At 46.5% G+C, this 23347-nt stretch overlaps 1 long non-coding RNA gene across 1 annotated transcript in view; it reads left to right on the top strand.

The window, feature by feature from the left end:
• The window catches only part of LOC130342240 (uncharacterized), a 65406-nt gene that overhangs the window by 5239 nt on the left and 36820 nt on the right, over nucleotides 1–23347 (top strand). The window contains exon 2 of the long non-coding RNA XR_008881922.1: nucleotides 12817–12860. This is a non-coding gene — a long non-coding RNA (uncharacterized LOC130342240). The remainder of the gene's footprint in view (nucleotides 1–12816; nucleotides 12861–23347) is intronic.

Here is a 23347-nt window from a genome sequence, read left to right as displayed (position 1 = left end):
CTTATGCTTACTGCACCCCCCAAACTGGACCCCCTAGATACTGACTGCCCCCCCCCCCCCCGGACCCCTTATACTTACTACACCCCCCCAAACCGGACCCCCTACATACTGACTGCACCCCCCCCCCCCCACCGGACCCCTTCTACTTACTACACCCCCCAAACTGGACCCCCTACATACTGACTGCAACCCCCCCCCCCACGGACCCCTCATACTTACTACAGCCCAAAAACGGACCCCCTAAATACTGACTGCACCCCCCCCACGGACTCCTTATACTTACTACACCCCCCAAACCGGACCCCCTAAATACTGACTGCATCCCCCCCCCACCGCATCCCCTTATACTTACTACACCCACCAAACCGGACCCCCTTATACTGACTGCACCCCCCACCGGACCCCTTATATTTACTACACCCCCCAAACCGGACCCCCTTATACTGACTACACCCCCCAAACCGGACCCCATTATAGTTACTACACCCCCCAAACCGGACCCCCTCATACTTACTACACCCCCAAAACCGGACCCCATTATACTTACTACATCCCCCAAACCGGACCCCCTTATGCTTACTACACCCCCCAAACCGGACCCCCTTATGCTTACTACCCCCCTCCAACACAGACCCCCTACATCCTGACTGCACCCCCCCCCCCTGGACCCCCTTATACTTACTACACTCCTCCAACACGGACCCTCTTATACTGACTGCCCCCCCCCCAACACAGACCCCCTTATACTTACTACACCCGTCCAACATGGACCCCCTTATACATAATTCACCCCCCCACATACACCTTCTACACACCGACTGCACCTCCTACACACCGACTGCACCTCCTGCACACCGACTGCACCTCCTACACACCGACTGCACCTCCTACACACCGACTGCACCTCCTACATACCGACTGCTCCTCCTACATACCGACTGCACCTCCTACACACCGACTGCACCTCCTACACACCGACTGCACCTCCTACATACCGACTGCTCCTCCTACATACCGACTGCTCCTCCTACACACCGACTGCACCTCCTGCACACCGACTGCACCTCCTACATACCGACTGCACCTCCTGCACACCGACTGCACCTCCTACATACCGACTGCACCTCCTACACACCGACTGCACCTCCTACACACCGACTGCACCTCCTACATACCGACTGCTCCTCCTACACACCGACTGCACCTCCTGCACACCGACTGCACCTCCTACACACCGACTGCAGCTCCTACACACCGACTGCACCTCCTACATACCGACTGCTCCTCCTACACACCGACTGCACCTCCTGCACACCGACTGCACCTCCTGCACACCGACCGCACCTCCTGCACACCGACCGCACCTCCTGCACACCGACCGCAGCTCCTACACACCGACCGCAGCTCCTACACACCGACCGCACCTCCTACACACCGACCGCACCTCCTGCACACCGACCGCACCTCCTGCACACCGACCGCACCTCCTGCACACCGACCGCACCTCCTGCACACCGACCGCAGCTCCTGCACACCGACCGCAGCTCCTGCACACCGACCGCACCCCCTGCACACCGACCGCACCTCCTGCACACCGACCGCACCTCCTGCACACCGACCGCACCTCCTGCACACCGACCGCACCTCCTGCACACCGACCGCACCCCCTGCACACCGACCGCACCCCCTGCACACCGACCGCACCCCCTGCACACCGACCGCACCCCCTGCACACCGACCGCACCCCCTGCACACCGACCGCACCCCCTGCACACCGACCGCACCCCCTGCACACCGACTGCTCCTCCTACACACCGACTGCCCCGAAGTATTTAAACTAGGAAGGAGTATTTAAACTATGAAGGGGGGGGGGGGGGCAAAAGAGTGAAAATCCATGAGTCCAATAGCCCCCCGAAACAATGCCAGAACATGTCAGTAGCCCAGAGGTTAAGAAATGACAAGCTCAGAGTCCTGTCTACAAATACCCGCAGTCTAGGTAATAAAATCAATGAACTTGGGTCAATAATGGCATCTGAGAATGTAGATTTAGTGGCTGTTACTGAGACATGGTTTAATGAAAGGAATGACTGGGACATATCCATACCAGGGTTCTCTTTATACAGAAGAGACAGAGAAGGCAAGAAAGGAGGAGGAGGGGCCCTATATGTGAAAGATAGCATAAAATCTAACCTAATACAAGTTAGTGAGGAAACCACAGAGTCAGTTTAGGTTACGTTCCAGTTTGGTAATCATGCAGAAACTCGTGTAGGTGTTATATATAGATACCTGGCCAAGTTAAAGAAGTAGATGATCTACTAGTTGAAGAAATATCTAAAATGACAATGAAAGGAGAAGTTATCATTATGGGAGATTTCAATCTTCCGGATATAAACTGGAAAACCAAAATAGAAAGTTCTGCCAGGAGTACAGATATTCTAAATTCCCTACTGGAATTATCTCTACAACAAGTGGTTGAGGAGCCAACGCGGAAGGAGGCCATTTTGGATTTGATATTCACAAATGGGGATTTGGTACATGATGTTATTGTTGGCGAAAGCTTGGGATCTGTAACGCTGAGCACTCCGGTCCCTGTTCCTGGACCGGAGCGCTCACAGCATCTGTCTCAGCGGGGTGCCTCGGTCGGACTCTCTGACCGGGGACACTCCGTCTCTGCTCCCGTTGGGGACACGGTCCACGCTGCGGGATGTCCCCGCGCGCGTCCCGCACCTCAGCGCCACTTACCTGTGCCTGCTCCGGCCCTCTCCTCTGCTCCCCGCTCACGTGACTCCCGGTGCGCGCGTCCCTGCACTATAGGGCGCGTGCGCGCTGGCAGTTTAAGATTTAAAGGGCCAGTGCACCATTGATTGGTGCCTGGCCCAATCCATTCATTTTCACCCCTATAAAGTTGTCCTGCCCCTTCCTGCCCTTGCTGGATCTTTGTTGCCTCAGTGCCCTAGAGAAAGCGTTTTTGTGTATATCCTTGCCTGTTGCCTATCCCATTGCTAAAGACTACCGCCTGTGAACCCGTGCTGCCTGCCTGACCTTTGCTATATCTGACTACGCCTCTGCCTGCCCCTTCTGTACTTCGCCTGTCTCAGCTGCCAGTTGAGGTTGAGCCGCTATCGGAGGATACGACCTGGTAGTTACCGCCGCAGCAAGTCCATCCCGCTTTGCGGCGGGCTCTGGTGAAAACCAGTAACTGCTTAGAACTGATCCTCCGGTATGGTCCACTCCAATCCCTCTCTGGCATAGAGGATCCACCACCTGTACCGCTTCCCGCTATTATTCCGGATCCTGACAGTAAGATCCGGCCATGGATCCCGCTGAGGTGCCTTTGCCAAGTGTCACGGACCTTTCTACGATTGTGGCCCAGCAGTCGCAGCAGATCGCCCAGCAAGGCCAACAGGTGGCACAGTTGACCGCCATGTTGCAGCAACTACTACCTGCGCAGCAGCAGCCGCTACCTCCTCCTGCACCAACTTCACCACCGCAGCCTGCGGCCGCCTCCTCTTCTAGAGTCCGTTTGTCCCTGCCGGCCAAGTACGACTGTGATCCCAAGTTGTGCCGCGGATTCCTGTCACAATGCTCTCTCCATCTTGAGATGTTGACGGACCAGTTACCCTCACAACGAGCCAAGGTGGCCTTCGTTGTTAGCCTGCTTTCTGGGAACGCCCTGGCCTGGGCTACACCGCTTTGGGACCTCAACGATCCTGCAACTGCAAGTGTCCAGAGTTTCTTCCAGGAATTCCGGAGTGTCTTTGAGGAGCCAGCCCGGGCTTCCTCTGCTGAGACTGCTTTACTGAACTTGTCCAAGGGGAGCTCATCTGTGGGAGACTACGCTATTCGTTTCCGTAGCCTTGCTTCTGAACTCTCCTGGAATAACGAGGCACTCTGTGCTACTTTCAAGAAAGGCTTGTCCAGCGCCATAAAGGATGTCCTGGCCGCATGAGATGTGTCTTCCAACCTGAGTGACCTCATCCACTTGGCCACCAGGATTGACCTGTGTTTTGCTGAGAGACGAGAGGAACTGCTGCAGGAAAAGGGAAGTGCTCGCTCCAGACATTTTCCTCGTCTGGCTCCTATCTTCCAGCATCCACCTTAATCCTCTACTGGGCCCCCCGCTGAGGAAGCCATGCAGGTGGATCGGTCTCGCCTGACCACGCAAGAAAGGAACCGCCTTAGAGACGAGAATCTACTGTGCTAGTACTGAGCATTTCCTAAGGGACTGTCCTCTTCGTCCACCACGTCAGGGAAACGCCCGCACCTAGTCAACGTTGGAGAGGCGTTACTAGGTGTGAATATCTCCTCTCCACGCATTACAGTATCCGTGCGGATCTCTGTACCCGCCAAGACATCCTTTGCTGCCACAGCTTTTCTGGATTCCGGTTCTGCCGGTAACTTCACCGACGCCTCGTTGGTAAACAAGTTCAACCTCCCTGTGGTTCGCTTGCAAAAGTCCTTCTTCATCTCCACAGTCAACGGAGAGAGACTCGACAGCAAGGTGCAGTTCCGTACGCACCCCCTCCAGATGGACATCAGAGCTCTGCATTCCGAGAGATTGGAGTTTTTTGTGTTACCCCATTGCACCTCTGAACTCCTCTTGGGTCTGCCCTGGCTCCAGCGCCATTGTCCGGATCTGGATTGGACCTCCGGAGAGATCCGAAGCTGGGGCTCGGCTTGTCTTGGCAGATGCTTCAAGCCGGTACAAGTCAAGTCTGCACCAGTCGTTCCTCCTCCTCCTCCCGGTCTGCCTGAACCTTATGTGGATTTTTCGGACGTTTTTGGCAAGAAACAAGCGGAGGTGTTGCCTCCACATAGGCCGTATGACTGCCCCGTCGACTTGCAACCTGGTTCTTCGCCACCTAGAGGAAGAATCTACCCTCTTTCTCCTCCAGAGACTCTTGCCATGTCGGAGTATATCCGGGAGAATCTGCAGAGAGGGTTTATCATGAAATCCTCTTCCCCTGCTGGAGCAGGATTCTTCTTTGTTTCTAAAAAGGACGGCACCCTCAGACCTTGCATTGACTATCGAGGACTTAACAGCATTACTATTAAGAACCGTTACCCTCTTCCCCTGATTGCTGAACTCTTTGACCGCTTACAAGGCGCCAAGTATTTTACCAAGTTAGATCTCAGGGGAGCCTATAATCTCATTCGCATCCGAGGGGGGGATGAGTGGAAGACGGCTTTTAATACCCGAGACGGTCATTTCGAGTACTTAGTCATGCCCTTTGGACTCTGTAACGCCCCAGCAGTCTTCCAGGAGTTCGTAAACGACATTTTCAGAGACCTGCTCTATACCTGTGTCGTAGTCTATTTGGACGACATCCTCATCTTCTCTTCTAACTTGGATCAACACCGAACTCATGTCCGCTTGGTGCTCTCCCGTCTCAGGAAGAACCGCCTCTATGCCAAATTCGAAAAGTGCTTATTTGACCGCACCAGTCTCCCCTTCTTGGGCTACATCATCTCCGTCAAGGGGCTTCAAATGGACCCTACCAAACTCTCTGCCGTTCCGGAATGGCCTCGTCCTTCTGGCCTCAAGGCCATTCAGCGATTTCTCGGATTTGCTAATTACTATAGACAGTTTATCCCGCATTATTCCTCCCTTGTGGCACCAATTGTAGCCCTAACCAAGAAGGGGGCTAATCTGAAATCCTGGCCTCCTCAGGCTGTTGAGGCCTTCTGCGCTCTCAAGTCTGCCTTTGCCTCGGCTCCAGTTCTGTCTAGGCCGGACCCCACAAAGCCTTTCTACCTGTAGGTAGACGCCTCCTCTGTGGGTGCTGGTGCTCTGTTCATGCAAAGGACTCCGAAAGGCAAGTCGATTACTTGTGGGTTTTTCTCTAAAACTTTCTCTCCAGCTGAGAGAAATTATTCCATTGGAGATAGAGAATTACTCGCCATCAAGTTGGCTTTGGAGGAGTGGCGGCATTTATTACAAGGTTCTGTACATCCCGTGAACATCTACACGGATCATAAAAATCTATCATACCTTCAGTCTGCTCAGAGATTAAACCCCCGCCAAGCTCGCTGGTCTCTATTTTTTGCTAGATTTAATTTCCTAATCCACTTTCGTCCAGCGAGTAAGAACTTCAGGGCTGACGCCCTCTCTCGTTCCTCTGATGTCTCAGGAGATGAGGCCAAGCCACAACACAATTTGCCGCCGGAATGTCTTGTCACCGTGGCGCCTGTAGACTTGCGCAATATCCCGCCAGGGAAGACCTATGTTTCTCCCCGTCTTCGTCTAAAAATTCTTAAGTGGGGGCATTCTTCTCTACTCGCAGGGCATTCTGGTGTCCGAAAAACTGTACAACTTATCTCCAGAAGATATTGGTGGCCATCCTTAGAAAAGGACATCTCTGAGTTTGTGCAGTCCTGTTCTGTGTGCGCTAGAGACAAGACGCCTCGCCAGAGACCCGCCGGCTTTCTCCAGCCACTTCCTGTACCGGAGACCCCTTGGTCCCATATCGCTATGGACTTCATTACTGATCTACCACCCTCTCACGGGAAAACAGTTATTTGGGTCGTCGTGGACCGCTTCTCTAAGATGGCGCACTTCATCCCATTGCCAGCCTTACCATCTGCGCCACAGTTGGCCAAGCATTTCTTGCGACACATCTTCCGGTTACACGGCCTTCCTTCGCATATTGTCTCTGACAGAGGGGTCCAATTTGTGTCCAAATTCTGGAGGGCCCTTTGTGGACGGCTTAAAATCAAGCTGGACTTCTCTTCATCTTACCACCCCCAAACCAACGGTCAAGTGGAGCGGGTAAATCAAATTCTGGGCGACTACCTTCGCCACTTCGTCTCCTCCCGCCAATATGACTGGGTCGTTCTCCTTCCATGGGCGGAGTTCTCGTATAACCACAAGGACTCTTCCGCCACCAACAAGTCTCCTTTCTTCGTGGTTTACGGTCGTCATCCTCTACCGCCTCTGCCTTTATCCTCCTCCTCCGGAATACCTGCAGTGGACGACCTGATGCAGGACTTTTCCTCCATCTGGCGCGAAACGCACCTCTCCCTAATACAGGCCTCATCCCGAATGAAAGTCCAAGCGGACAAGAAACGTCGGCATCCTCCTGTCCTGGTCCCTGGGGACAGAGTTTAGCTCTCCTCCAGGTACATCCGCTTCAGGGTCCCTAGTTACAAGCTTGGTCCTCGCTACTTGGGACCCTACAGAGTCAAGAAAAGGATCAATCCTGTGTGTTATCAGCTTCATCTCCCTTCCTCTCTTAGAATTCCCAACTGTTTTCATGTCTCCCTCCTCAAGCCTGCTGTCTTTAATCGCTTTTCCCCCAAGAGTCTTCCTCCCACACCTGTATCCGGTACCTCTGATGTCTTCTCCGTCCGGGAGTTATTGGCCTCTAAGTTGGTCAGGGGGAGAAGATTTTTTCTGGTTGACTGGGAGGGTTGCGGTCCTGAGGAGAGATCATGGGAGCCAGAGGAGAACATCTTGGACCGCAACCTCATCCTCAGGTTCCTGGGTACCAAGAGGAGGGGGAGACCAAAGGGGGGGTACTGTAATGCTGAGCACTCCGGTCCCTGTTCCTGGACCGGAGCGCTCGCAGCGTCTGTCCCAGCGTGCCCCGGTCGGACTCTCTGAGCGGGGACACTTCGTCTCTGCTCCTGTCGGGGACGCGGTCCGCGCTGTGGGATGTCCCCGCGCGCGTCCCGCGCCTCAGCGCCACTTACCCGTGCCCGCTCCGGCCCTCTCCTCTACTCCCTGCTCACGTGACTCCCGGCACGCGCGTCCCTGCACTATAGGGCGCGCGTGCGCCGGCAATTTAAGATTTAAAGGGCCAGTGCACCATTGATTGGTGCCTGGCCCAATCCGTTCATTTTCACCCCTATAAAGGTGTCCTGCCCCTTCCTGCCCTTGCTGGATCTTTGTTGCCTCAGTGCCCTAGAGAAAGCGTTTTTGTGTATATCCTTGCCTGTTGCCTATCCCGTTGCTAACGACTACCGCCTGTCAACCCGTGCTGCCTGCCCTGACCTTTGCTATGTCTGACTACGCCTCTGCCTGCCCCTTCTGTACTTCGCTTGTCTCAACTGCCAGTTGAGGTTGAGCCGCTATCGGAGGATACAACCTGGTAGTTACCACCGCAGCAAGTCCATCCCGCTTTGCGGCAGGCTCTGGTGAAAACCAGTAACTGCTTAGAACCGATCCTCCGGTACGGTCCACGCCAATCCCTCTCTGGCATAGAGGATCCACCACATGTACCTCTTCCCGCTATTAGTCCGGATCCTGACAGGATCTAGTGATCACCAATCAGTGTGGTTTAATATAAGAACAGTGAAGGAGTCACACCACACAAAAACAAAAGTTTTAGATTTTAGAAAAACAGACTTTTCAAAAATGAGATTAGTCATAAATGAGTCCCTATCAGACTGGAACAAATTACATGGAGTTCAGGAAAAATGGGACTACTTAAAAGATGCTTTATTGAAGGCAACAGAAAATTGCATTAGACTTTAAAAGCAGAAAAAGGAAGAGACCACTGTGGTACTCGGCAGAAGTGGCCAAAATCATTAAAAACAAAAAACTAGCATTTAGTATTTATAAAACAACCCAGAGCAATGAAGATGGGAAATCTACAAGACTATGCAGAAAGAGGCCAAGCAAGTTATAAGAACTTCTAAAGCACAGGCAGAAGAAAAACTAGTCCAGTCTGTGAAAAAAGGGGATAAGACATTCTTCAGATATATAAATGAAAAAAGGAAATCAAAACAAGGAATAAATAATTTAAAACAAAGGAAGGAAGGTATGTAGAAGAGAATAAGGGGCGAGCCGACTGCCTTAATGATGTCTTCTGTTCAGTTTTTACAGAAGAAAAAGAAGGAAAAGGACGTCCATTAGGGAGGAAGACTAAGGAATCGTTTGATGCATGTGTCTTTACAGAGGAAGAGGCTCTACGTTTGCTTTCTAAAGTGAAGACAAATAAATCACAGGGGCCTGATGGGATAACAGAAAACAGAGGGTTGTAGTCAATGAAGAATATTCAGAGCGAGGTCTTGTCACCAGTGGGGACCTCAGGGATCTGTACTGGGACCAATATTGTGTAATATCTTCATTAGTGATATTACAGAAGGCCTTGTCACCAGTGGGGACCTCAGGGATCTGTACTGGGACCAATATTGTGTAATATCTTCATTAGTGATATTACAGAAGGCCTTGTCACCAGTGGGGACCTCAGGGATCTGTACTGGGACCAATATTGTGTAATATCTTCATTAGTGATATTACAGAAGGTCTTGTCACCAGTGGGGACCTCAGGGATCTGTACTGGGACCAATATTGTTTAATATCTTCATCAGTGATATTACAGAAGGCCTTGTCACCAGTGGGGACCTCAGGGATCTGTACTGGGACCAATATTGTTTAATATCTTCATTAGCGATATTACAGAAGGTCTCGATGGTAAGTAAGTGTTACGCCGAGCGCTCCGGGTCCCTGCTCCTTCCCGGAGCGCTCGCGGCGTTCTCCTCTCTGCAGCGCCCCGGTCAGACCCGCTGACCGGGAGCGCTGCACTGACATTCACGATGGGGATGCGATTCGCATAGCGGGACGCGCCCGCTCGCGAATCGCATCCCAAGCCACTTACCCGTCCCGGTCCCCGGCTGTCACGTTCTGGCACGCGCGCCAGCTCTCTAAGATTTAAAGGGCCAGTGCACCAATGATTGGTGCCTGGCCAAATCAGTCTAATTAGCCTCCACCTGCTCCCTGTCTATTTAACCTCACTTCCCCTTTCCTTCCTTGCCGGATCTTGTTGCCTTGTGCCAGAGAAAGCGTTTAGTGTTGTCCAAAGCCTGTGTTCCAGATCTTCTGCTATTGCCATTGACTACGAACCTTGCCGCCTGCCCCGACCTTCTGCTACGTCTGACCTTGCCTCTGTCTAGTCCTTCTGTCCCACGCCTTCTCAGCAGTCAGCGAGGTTGAGCCGTTGCCGGTGGATACGACCTGGTTGCTACCGCCGCAGCAAAACATTCCCGCTTTGCGGCGGGCTCTGGTGAATACCAGTAGCAACCCTAGAACCGGTCCACCGACACGGTCCACGCCAATCCCTCTCTGACACGGAGGATCCACCTCCAGCTTGCCGAATCATAACAGTAAGGTATGTCATTTTGCTGATGACACAAAGATATGTAACAGGGTTGATGTTCCTGGAGGGATACGCCAAATGGAAAAGGATTTAGGCAAACTAGAAGAATGGTCAGAACTCTGGCAACTGAAATTTAATGTGGATAAGTGCAAGATAATGCACCTGGGGCGTAAAAACCCTCAGGCAGAATATAGATTATTTGACACAGTCCTGACCTCAGTATATGAGGAAAGGGATTTAGGAGTAATTATTTCAGAAGACTTAAAGGTAGGAAGACAATGTAACAGAGCAGCAGGAAATGCTAGCAGAATGCTTGGATGTATAGGGAGAGGTATAAGCAGTAGAGAGAAGTGCTCATGCCGCTGTACAGAACACTGGTGAGACCTCAATTGGAGTATTGTGCGCAGTACTGGAGGCCGTATCTCCAGAAGGATATAGATACTCTAGAGAGAGTACAAAGAAGAGCTACTCAACAAGTACATGGATTGCAGGATAAAACTTACCAGGAAAGGTTAAAGGACCTTAACATGTATAGAAGAAAGAAGAGACAGAGGGGATATGATAGAGACTTTTAAATACATAAAGGGAATCAACAGGGTAAAGGAGGAGAGCATATTTAAAAGAAGAAAAACTACCACAAGAGGACAGAGTTTTAAATTAGAGGGGCAAAGGTTTCTGCAGTAATATCAGGAAGTATTACTTTACTGAGAGAGTAGTGGATGCATGGAATATCCTTCCTGCAGAAGTGGTCGCTGCAAATACAGTGAAGGAGTTTAAACATGCATAGGATAAGCATAAGGCTATCCTTCATATAAGATAGGGCCAGGGACTATTCATAGTATTCAGATTATTGGGCAGACTAGATGGGCCAAATGGTTCTTATCTGCCGACACATTCTATGTTTCTACACACCGACTGCACCTCCTACACACCGACTGCACCTCCTACACACCGACTGCACCTCCTGCACACCGACTGCACCTCCTGCACACCGACTGCACCTCCTACACACCGACTGCACCTCCTACACACCGACTGCACCTCCTACACACCGACTGCACCTCCTGCACACCGACTGCACCTCCTGCACACCGACTGCACCTCCTGCACACCGAATGCACCTCCTGCATACCGACTGCACCTCCTGCACACCGACTGCACCTCCTGCACACCTCCTGCACCTCCTGCACACCTCCTGCACCTCCTACACACCGACTGCACCTCCTACACACCGACTGCACCTCCTACACACCGACTGCACCTCCTACACACCGACTGCACCTCCTACACACCGACTGCACCTCCTACACACCGACTGCACCTCCTACACACCGACTGCACCTCCTGCACACCGACTGCACCTCCTGCACGCCGACTGCACCTCCTACACGCCGACTGCACCTCCTACACGCCGACTGCACCTCCTGCACTCCGACTGCACCTCCTGCACACCGACTGCACCTCCTGCACACCGACTGCACCTCCTGCACACCGACTGCACCTCCTGCACACCGACTGCACCTCCTGCACACCGACTGCACCTCCTGCACACCGACTGCACCTCCTGCACACCGACTGCACCTCCTGCACCTCCTGCACACCGACTGCACCTCCTGCACACCGACTGCACCTCCTGCACACCGACTGCACCTCCTGCACACCGACTGCACCTCCTCCACACCGACTGCACCTCCTACACACCGACTGCACCTCCTACACACCGACTGCACCTCCTACATACCGACTGCACCTCCTGCACACCGACTGCACCTCCTGCACACCGACTGCACCTCCTGCACACTGACTGCACCTCCTACACACCAACTGCACCTCCTACATACCGACTGCACCTCCTACACACCGACTGCACCTCCTGCACACCGACTGCACCTCCTGCACACTGACTGCACCTCCTGCACACTGACCGCACCCCCTACACACCGACCGCACCTCCTACACACCGACCGCAGCTCCTACACACCGACCGCACCTCCTGCACACCGACCGCACCTCCTGCACACCGACCGCACCTCCTACACACCGACCGCACCTCCTACACACCGACCGCAGCTCCTACACACCGACCTCACCTCCTACACACCGACCGCACCTCCTACACACCGACCGCACCTCCTACACACCGACCGCACCTCCTACACACCGACCGCACCTCCTACACACCGACCGCACCTCCTACACACCGACCGCACCTCCTACACACCGACTGCACCTCCTACACACCGACTGCACCTCCTACACACCGACTGCACCTCCTGCACGCCGACTGTACCTCCTACACGCCGACTGCACCTCCTACACGCCGACTGCACCTCCTGCACACCGACTGCACCTCCTGCACACCGACTGCACCTCCTGCACACCGACTGCACCTCCTGCACACCGACTGCACCTCCTGCACACCGACTGCACCTCCTGCACACCGACTGCACCTCCTACACACCGACTGCACCTCCTACACACCGACTGCACCTCCTACACACCGACTGCACCTCCTACACACCGACCGCACCTCCTACACACCGACTGCACCTCCTACACACCGACTGCACCTCCTACATACCGACTGCTCCGCCTGCATACCAGGCACATATTGCACCTCCCGTACTGTCTGGGCCCCCGTAGTGATACTTAGGTTTGGGGGTGGAGACTCTGTTTATTATTCTTCTGGTACAATGTCTCAGTTTTTCTCTTACAGGGAGAAGTCTTGATATCTGAGGACGCGGATGGATCCAGGAGGGGGTAGGTCTCTTTCTCCTCACTGTCGGGGACTGGTTGTCTGTTGTGGGGTCCTTTGGTGACCACATGGTGAAATATAATAATTCTTATATTTCTATGGCGCCCACATTTTCCATAGCGCTGTGTTGAGCTCGTCTTCCCTGTTTTGGTCCCTATTGAGGTTCAGTCTAAATTTAACAGAAACTAAAGACAAATGTCCTCAGACAATCCCCAGATCCCAATAATATCCAGGTAACATATAAATTATTATGTATATTATATTGTATCCAGACCACAGGGCCCTTGTGATTACAAAAATAAAATACAACTAAATAAAATAGCTGCACCGCACATCAATGTAGAAAGACCTCACCGGCTGCGTAGATTGGCAGCCAACAATGAGGCCATGTTCACACATGGATATCCGCATGGGATTTCTGCATGTATCTGTAGCCTTATTAACTTCAATGGGATTCTGCAGTCCCATTAACACTGCAGAATTTTTGCTGCAGACATTCTGCGTTCCGAAAAAGTATAGGTCATGTTTTATATTTTTGCGGAATTCAGCTGTGGAAGCCCATTGAAGTGAATGGGGTTTTATCTCAGCAAAATGCGGATTTCATGTGGAATTCGAGCAGAAGTTGCGCAAAATTTATCTTAAAGGGATACTCCTGTGGAAATGTGTTTTTTTTTAAATCAACTGGGGCAAGAAAGTAAAACGGATTTGTAAGCTACTTCTATTTAAAAATCTTAATCCTTCCAGTACTTATCAGCTGCTGTATGTTCCACAGGAAGTCCTTATCTTTTTGAATTTCTTTTCTGTCTGACCACACTGCTCTCTGCTGACACCTCTGTCCATGTCAGGAACTTTCCAGAGTACAAGCAAATCCCCATAGCAAACCTATCCTGCTCTGGACAGTTCCTGACATGGACAGAGGTGTCAGCAGAGAGCACTGTGGTCAGACAGAAAATAAATTCAAAAAGAAAAGAACTTCCTGTGGAACGTACAGCAGCTGATAAGTACTGGAAGGATTTAGATTTTTTAATAGAAGTAATTTACAAATCTATTTCACTTTCTGGCACCAATTGATTTAACATAAATAGTTTTCCACCGGAGTACCCCTTTAAAGCATTGCTATTCCCAGGTTGTGGCACAATGTTTCAGGGGCGGACCCCATTAATCCTGTGCACGGACCACTGGTACCACCAGACATATAGGACGAAAATATCAGCTGCAAGAATTCAGTAGATCGTACACACTCAGACTTGTGCGACACAAATGGATACAACGTACACAAAGCAGCTTGATAGAAATTTATACAAATACAAGTGTAATGTCTGACTGCAGAGGATCCAGCCACCCGGTGTTCTGAACATTTTTATTCAGAACACTGGATTTGGGCACCCATGGTTGTGACATCACGCCCCCTCCATTCATGTCTGTGACAGGGGGTGTGGCAAGCAAGCACAGCTGTCACACCCCCTCCCATAGACATAATTTGACGTCAACACTACGGCCAGATTGCAGGGGTCCAAGTGGCCGGAATAGGATGTCTAGGGACGGAGTACCCCTTTAAAGTGACTACTGTGGTTTCTCCATATTTGGTGCTGGACATTCGGATAAATCTTGTGTTTTAATCATTATTATGCGTTTAAGCACCATTTTGTGTTCAGACAATTACATTTTTGTCCTCCTTGATGTTGGTTCTACAGGGACACTTTAATAAATGCATTATATTACTGCCATGGCAGGTGAAAGATCCTTTTGCTTTAATTTTATGTACTTTTGATGGGTGATATATCAACCCTTTGATAAGGTTGTTACAATGGCACATGACAGACATGTGGAGACATAACATCATATATTACATGACAGACATGTGGAGACATAACATCATATATTACATGACAGACACGTGGAGACATAACATCATATATTACATGACAGACATGTGGAGACATAACATCATATATTACATGACAGACATGTGGAGACAAAACATTATATATTACATGACAGACATGTGGAGACATAACATCATATATTACATGACAGACATGTGGAGACAAAACATTATATATTACATGACAGACATGTGGAGACATAACATCATATATTACATGACAGACATGTGGAGACATAACATCATATATTACAGACATGTGGAGACATAACATCATATATTACATGACAGACATGTGGAGACATAACATCATATATTACATGACAGACATGTGGAGACATAACATTATATATTACATGACAGACATGTGGAGACATAACATTATATATTACATGACAGACATGTGGAGACATAACATTATATATTACATGACAGACATGTGGAGACATAACATTATATATTACATGACAGACATGTGGAGACAAAACATTATATATTACATGACAGACATGTGGAGACATAACATCATATATTACAGACATGTGGAGACATAACATCATATATTACATGACAGACATGTGGAGACATAACATTATATATTACATGACAGACATGTGGAGACATAACATCATATATTACAGACCTGTGGAGACATAACATCATATATTACATGACTGACATGTGGAGACATAACATCATATATTACAGACATGTGGAGACAAAACATTATATATTACATGACAGACATGTGGAGACAAAACATTATATATTACATGACAGACATGTGGAGACATAACATCATATATTACAGACCTGTGGAGACATAACATTATATATTACAGACATGTGGAGACATAACATCATATATTACAGACATGTGGAGACATAACATCATATATTACATGACTGACATGTGGAGACATAACATCATATATTACATGTCAGACATGTGGAGACATAACATCATATATTACATGACAGACATGTGGAGACATAACATCATATATTACATGACAGACATGTGGAGACAAAACATTATATATTACATGACAGACATGTGGAGACATAACATCATATATTACATGACAGACATGTGGAGACATAACATCATATATTACATGACAGACATGTGGAGACAAAACATTATATATTACATGACAGACATGTGGAGACATAACATCATATATTACAGACATGTGGAGACATAACATCATATATTACATGACAGACATGTGGAGACATAACATTATATATTACATGACAGACATGTGGAGACATAACATTATATATTACATGACAGACATGTGGAGACATAACATCATATATTACATGACAGACATGTGGAGACATAACATCATATATTACATGACAGACATGTGGAGACAAAACATTATATATTACATGACAGACATGTGGAGACATAACATCATATATTACAGACATGTGGAGACATAACATCATATATTACATGACAGACATGTGGAGACATAACATTATATATTACATGACAGACCTGTGGAGACATAACATTATATATTACATGACAGACATGTGGAGACATAACATCATATATTACATGACAGACATGTGGAGACATAACAACATATATTACATGACAGACCTGTGGAGACATAACATCATATATTACATGACAGACCTGTGGAGACATAACATTATATATTACATGACAGACATGTGGAGACATAATGTTATATATTACAGACCTGTGGAGACATAACATCATATATTACATGACAGACATGTGGAGACATAACATCATATATTACAGACATGTGGAGACATAACATCATATATTACATGACAGACATGTGGAGACATAACATCATATATTACATGACAGACATGTGGAGACATAACATCATATATTACATGACAGACATGTGGAGACATAACATCATATATTACATGACAGACATGTGGAGACAACATCATATATTACATGACAGACATGTGGAGACATAACATCATATATTACATGACAGACATGTGGAGACATAACATCATATATTACATGACAGACATGTGGAGACATAATGTTATATATTACAGACCTGTGGAGACATAACATCATATATTACATGACAGACATGTGGAGACATAACATCATATATTACAGACATGTGGAGACATAACATCATATATTACATGACAGACATGTGGAGACATAACATCATATATTACATGACAGACATGTGGAGACATAACATCATATATTACATGACAGACATGTGGAGACATAACATCATATATTACATGACAGACATGTGGAGACATAACATCATATATTACATGACAGACATGTGGAGACATAACATCATATATTACATGACAGACATGTGGAGACATAACATCATATATTACATGACAGACATGTGGAGACATAACATTATACATTACATGACAGACATGTGGAGACATAACATCATATATTACATGACAGACATGTGGAGACATAACATCATATATTACATGACAGACATGTGGAGACAACATCATATATTACATGACAGACATGTGGAGACATAACATCATATATTACATGACAGACATGTGGAGACATAACATCATATATTACATGACAGACATGTGGAGACATAACATCATATATTACAGACATATGGAGACATAACATTATATATTACATGACAGACATGTGGAGACATAACATCATATATTACAGACCTGTGGAGACATAACATCATATATTACATGACAGACATGTGGAGACATAACATCATATATTACATGACAGACATGTGGAGACATAACATCATATATTACATGACAGACATGTGGAGACATAACATCATATATTACATGACAGACATGTGGAGACATAACATCATATATTACATGACAGACATGTGGAGACATAACATCATATATTACATGACAGACATGTGGAGACATAACATTATACATTACATGACAGACATGTGGAGACATAACATCATATATTACATGACAGACATGTGGAGACATAACATCATATATTACATGACAGACATGTGGAGACAACATCATATATTACATGACAGACATGTGGAGACATAACATCATATATTACATGACAGACATGTGGAGACATAACATCATATATTACATGACAGACATGTGGAGACATAACATCATATATTACAGACATATGGAGACATAACATTATATATTACATGACAGACATGTGGAGACATAACATTATACATTACATGACAGACATGTGGAGACATAACATTATATATTACATGACAGACATGTGGAGACATAACAACATATATTACATGACAGACCTGTGGAGACATAACATCATATATTACATGACAGACATGTGGAGACATAACATCATATATTACATGACAGACATGTGGAGACATAACATCATATATTACATGACAGACATGTGGAGACATAACATCATATATTACAGACATGTGGAGACATAACATCTTATATTACATGACAGACATGTGGAGACATAACATCTTATATTACATGACAGACATGTGGAGACATAACAACATATATTACATGACAGACATGTGGAGACATAACATCATATATTACATGACAGACATGTGGAGACATAACATCATATATTACATGACAGACATGTGGAGACATAACATCATATATTACATGACAGACATGTGGAGACATAACATCATATATTACATGACAGAAATGTGGAGACATAACATCATATATTACATGACAGACATGTGGAGACATAACATATAATCCATGACAGACATGTGGAGACATAACATATAATCCATGACAGACATGTGGAGACATAACATCTTATATTACAGACATGCGGAGACATAACATCATATATTACATGACAGACATGTGGAGACATAACATTATATATTACATGACAGACATGTGGAGACATAACATCATATATTACATGACAGACATGTGGAGACATAACATCATATATTACATGACAGACATGTGGAGACATAACATCATATATTACATGACAGACATGTGGAGACATAACATCATATATTACATGACAGACATGTGGAGACATAACATCATATATTACATGACAGACATGTGGAGACATAACATCATATATTACATGACAGACATGTGGAGACATAACATCATATATTACATGACAGAAATGTGGAGACATAACATCATATATTACATGACAGACATGTGGAGACATAACATATAATCCATGACAGACATGTGGAGACATAACATATAATCCATGACAGACATGTGGAGACATAACATATATTACATGACAGACATGTGGAGACAAAATATTATATATTACATGACAGACATGTGGAGACATAACATATATTACATGACAGACATGTGGAGACAAAACATATAATACATGACAGACATGTGGAGACATAACATATATTACATGACAGACATGTGGAGACATAACATATATTACATGACAGACATGTGGAGACATAACAACATATATTACATGACAGACATGTGGAGACATAACATATATTACATTACAGACATGTGGAGACATAACATATAATACATGACAGACATGTGGAGACATAACATCATATATTACATGACAGACATGTGGAGACATTATATATTACATGACAGACATGTGGAGACATAACGACGTATATTACATGACAGACATGTGGAGACATAACATCATATATTACATGACAGACATGTGGAGACATAACATTATATATAACAGACATGTGGAGACAAAACATTATATATTACATGACAGACATGTGGAGACATAACATCATATATTACAGACATGTGGAAACATAACATCATATATTACAGACATGTGGAGACATAACAACATATATTACATGACAGACATGTGGAGACATAACATTATATATAACAGACATGTGGAGACAAAACATTATATATTACATGACAGACATGTGGAGGCATAACATATATTACATGACAGACATGTGGAGACAAAACATATAATCCATGACAGACATGTGGAGACATAACATCATATATTACATGACAGACATGCGGAGACATAACATCATATATTACATGACAGACATGTGGAGACATAACATCATATATTACATGACAGACATGTGGAGACATAACATATAATACATGACAGACATGTGGAGACATAACAACATATATTACATGACAGACATGTGGAGACATAACATATATTACATTACAGACATGTGGAGACATAACATATAATACATGACAGACATGTGGAGACATAACATCATATATTACATGACAGACATGTGGAGACATTATATATTACATGACAGACATGTGGAGACATAACGACGTATATTACATGACAGACATGTGGAGACATAACAACATATATTACATGACAGACATGTGGAGACATAACATTATATATTACATGACAGACATGTGGAGACATAACATCATATATTACATGACAGACATGTGGAGACATAACATATAATACATGACAGACATGTGGAGACATAACAACATATATTACATGACAGACATGTGGAGACATAACATATATTACATTACAGACATGTGGAGACATAACATATAATACATGACAGACATGTGGAGACATAACATCATATATTACATGACAGACATGTGGAGACATTATATATTACATGACAGACATGTGGAGACATAACAACATATATTACATGACAGACATGTGGAGACATAACATATAATACATGCAGACATGTGGAGACATAACAACATATATTACATGACAGACATGTGGAGACATAACATTATATATTACAGACATGTGGAGACATAACATTATATATTACATGACAGACATGTGGAGACATAACAACATATATTACATGACAGACATGTGGAGACATAACAACATATATTACATGACAGACATGTGGAGACATAACATTATATATTACATGACAGACATGTGGAGACATAACATCATATATTACATGACAGACATGTGGAGACATAACATATAATACATGACAGACATGTGGAGACATAACAACATATATTACATGACAGACATGTGGAGACATAACATATATTACATTACAGACATGTGGAGACATAACATATAATACATGACAGACATGTGGAGACATAACATCATATATTACATGACAGACATGTGGAGACATAACAACATATATTACATGACAGACATGTGGAGACATAACATTATATATTACATGACAGACATGTGGAGACATAACGACGTATATTACATGACAGACATGTGGAGACATAACATTATATATTACATGACAGACATGTGGAGACATAACAACATGTATTACATGACAGACATGTGGAGACATAACATCATATATTACAGACATGGGGAGACATAACATCATATATTACAGACATGTGGAGACATAACATCATATATTACATGACAGACATGTGGAGACATAACATCATATATTACATGACAGACATGCGGAGACATAACATCATATATTACATGACAGACATGTGGAGACATAACATCATATATTACATGACAGACATGTGGAGACATAACATCATATATTACATGACAGACATGTGGAGACATAACATATAATACATGACAGACATGTGGAGACATAACAACATATATTACATGACAGACATGTGGAGACATAACATCATATATTACATGACAGACATGTGGAGACATAACATCATATATTACATGACAGACATGTGGAGACATAACATCATATATTACATGACTGACATGTGGAGACATAACATCATATATTACATGACAGACATGTGGAGACTGTCACGATTCGGCTGGCTGGAGGTGAATCCTCTGTGCCAGAGAGGGATTGGCGTGGACCGTGTCGGTGGACCGGTTCTAAGTTGCTACTGGTTTTCACCAGAGCCCGCCGCAAAGCGGGATGGTCTTGCTGCGGCGGTAGCAACCAGGTCGTATCCACCGGCAATGGCTCAACCTCTCTGACTGCTGAGATAAGCGCGGTACAAGGGAGTAGACAAGAGCAAGGTCGGACGTAGCAGAAGGTCGGGGCAGGCAGCAAGGATCGTAGTCAGGGGCAACGGCAGGAGGTCTGGAACACAGGCTAGGAACACACAAGGAAACGCTTTCACTGGCACAATGGCAACAAGATCCGGCAAGGAAGTGCAGGGGAAGTGAGGTATAAATAGGGAAGTGCACAGGTGAAGGTACTGATTAAAACCCATGCGCCAATCAGTGGCGCACTGGCCCTTTAAATCGCAAAGACGCGGCGCGCGCGCGCCCTAGGGAGCGGGGGAGCGGGGCCGCTCGCGCCGGGACAGCACAGACGGAGAACGAGTCTGGTAAGCGGGTCGGGATGCGCATCGCTAGCGGGCGCGTCCCGCATCGCGAATCGCATCCCGGCTGAGAATATTATCGCAGCGCACCCGGTCAGCAGGTCTGACCGGGGCGCTGCGAATAGGAGAACGCTGTGAGCGCTCCGGGGAGGAGCGGGGACCCGGAGCGCTCGGCGTAACAGTACCCCCCCCCCCCCCCTTGGGTCTCCCCCTCTTTTTAGAACCTGAGAATTTGAGGATGAGGTCCTTGTCAAGGATGTTGTCCTCGGGTTCCCATGACCTCTCCTCTGGGCCGTCTTGGATGCCAGAATTTCTTTCACCGAAAAGATGTCAGAGGACCCGGAAACAGGAGTAGGAGCAACAACCTTGGGAGAAAAGCGGTTAAGGATGAGTGGTTTAAGGAGAGAGACATGAAAAGCATTGGGAATACGGAGAGAAGGAGGAAAAAGGAGTTTGTAAGAGACAGGGTTGATTTGGCATTTGATTTTGAAAGGACCAAGATAACGTGGTCCCAGTTTATAACTGGGGACACGAAAGCGGACATACTTGGCGGAGAGCCATACTTTGTCTCCGGGAGAAAAAACGGGGGGGATTCTTTTTTTATCGGCATGTCTCTTCATCCGGGATGAGGCCTGTAGGAGAGAATTTTGAGTCTCTTTCCAGATGGTGGAGAAGTCCCGAGTCACCTCATCAACAGCGGGCAAACCAGAAGGCGTGGGAGTGGGAAGGGGGGGAAGAGGGTGACGGCCGTACACCACAAAAAATGGGGATTTAGCGGAAGACTCAGAGACTCTGAAATTGTACGAGAATTCGGCCCATGGTAGAAGATCGGCCCAGTCATCCTGGCGGGAGGAAACAAAATGTTGCAAATAGTCACCCAGAACCTGATTAATTCTTTCCACTTGCCCATTGGATTGGGGATGATAAGAAGACGAGAAGTTTAATTTGTTTTTGAGTTGATTACAGAGGGCCCTCCAGAATTTCGACACAAATTGAACGCCTCTATCCGAGACAATATGCGTAGGAAGCCCGTGAAGGTGAAAAATGTGCATAAAAAATTGTTTCGCCAACTGAGGCGCAGAAGGAAGACCTGGAAGAGGGATAAAATGTGCCATCTTGGAGAATCGATCAACGACCACCCAAACAACTGTGTTGCCATGGGATAAAGGTAAGTCAGTAATAAAGTCCATACCAATCTGAGACCATGGTCGCTCAGGAACAGGCAGAGGATGGAGGAGACCAGCAGGCTTCTGGCGAGGGGTCTTGTCCCGGGCACAGACTGTACAAGCC

Source organism: Hyla sarda, unplaced genomic scaffold (assembly GCF_029499605.1).
Source record: "Hyla sarda isolate aHylSar1 unplaced genomic scaffold, aHylSar1.hap1 scaffold_644, whole genome shotgun sequence".
In the NCBI taxonomy this organism is placed as follows: domain Eukaryota; kingdom Metazoa; phylum Chordata; class Amphibia; order Anura; family Hylidae; genus Hyla; species Hyla sarda.
Note: the sequence above shows the minus strand (reverse complement) of the source record. Positions and strands in the feature narration are given on the sequence as shown.